The following is a 1,339-nucleotide window of genomic DNA, read 5'->3' as shown; positions in this document are numbered from 1 at the left end:
CACTTTCCCTCTCCGAACTGGAGTTTCCTCACCTATAAACTGCAGCTAGGATCCCAGCAAAGCCCCAGCACCATACCTGGCACACAGTAGGTACTTTATACACGTTTGTTTCCTCTTGTTGTGAGACCTAATCACGCTCGAACACAGAGGACCTGCCCTGTGAGCGAGTGGGCCATGGACCCAGTGTGGGGCTGCGTCAAAACCAAAGCTGAGCCCCCGTGACTGAGCCGCCGCCACAGACTCAGCAACCTCCCCACTGAGCCCCCCTCGCTGCCGACGCTCCACCGCCCCTGCCCGCCTTCTCCCACCGAGGAAAAGGGAGAAAAGGGATTGTATGGTATGTCCGCTATCCAGAACCTCCACTCTTCTGAGCCCTTTGCTGATGCAAGAAAGGGTGATGACCTGCTTCCCGCTGGCACTGAGGATTGTATCCATATAAGAATTCAACAGAGAAACGGCAGGAAGACCCTCACGACTGTCCAAGGGCTCGTACGACAAAGGGAAGCTAGTGACGGCCTCTAAGAAGGAATTTGCCTGCAATGGGACTGTCACTGAGCTTCCAGAACATGGAGGAGTAATTCAGCTGCAGGGCGACCAGCACAAGAACATACGCCAGTTCCTCGTCGAGACCAGACTAAGGACGACCAGCTGAAGGCTCACGGCTTGTAAGTGCTTTGGGCTCACGGAAGCGTAAGTGAGGATTTCTTTGCAATGAGTAGAATTTCCCTTCTGTTCCTTGTCACAAGTCTGAAAACCTCACCGCTGGTATAATGTAACCACTTGGGGTCTGCTTGTAACTTGGACGCGTGTAACTCCTTCAGGCCATAAACTGAAGGGCCATGCTGTCTAGTCTTGAAGTCCCTCATTGAAACAGAGGTCAAGCCGTAGGCGCCTGGCAGAGTCCAGCCTGAAACAGAGCATCAACGTGATGTTCCAGCCAAGCCCATGTCGGCCAGGAGCAGCCTCCCCTGAAGCCGCGGAGGGCGGGGAGGCAGCAGCGGCGTGGGCACCACTAGGGGGAGCCGTCCGCAGTCAGAGATCTACAAACGGACCGGGTGGGTGGAGCCAAGGGCAGCTCGCCGTTCCCTCTGGTGAGGAGTAAGGACTTCCGGCTTGCCACCAAGGTCTTTTTGACCAGACATACCCTAGCTAATTGTTGTCCAAACACCACAATTTGAGGCCAACCTTCTATCAGAGTTAAACTTTTGACAGGGAACAAATTTCAAAGTGATGTGTCCGTCACGTAGTCACTAGCTTAGAGCTTGCTACTTACCAGCAACCGCTGCCCAATGCCATGTGCAGTAACAAAACGATCTCTGGGGTGTTCCCTCCCTCCTCC

The 1,339-nt window shown here is 54.3% G+C and overlaps 1 pseudogene across 1 annotated transcript; it reads left to right on the top strand.

The window, feature by feature from the left end:
• Positions 1-339: 339 nt before the first annotated feature.
• LOC308235945 (eukaryotic translation initiation factor 1-like) lies at positions 340-669 on the top strand (annotated as a pseudogene). Its single transcript has one exon. The product of its transcript is annotated as a eukaryotic translation initiation factor 1-like (transcript).
• The last annotated feature ends 670 nt before the right edge of the window (positions 670-1,339 follow it).

Source organism: Plecotus auritus (genome assembly GCF_963455305.1).
Source record: "Plecotus auritus genome assembly, chromosome: 10".
Taxonomy (NCBI): Eukaryota; Metazoa; Chordata; class Mammalia; order Chiroptera; family Vespertilionidae; genus Plecotus; species Plecotus auritus.
This window is presented reverse-complemented; position numbering and strand designations above follow the sequence as displayed.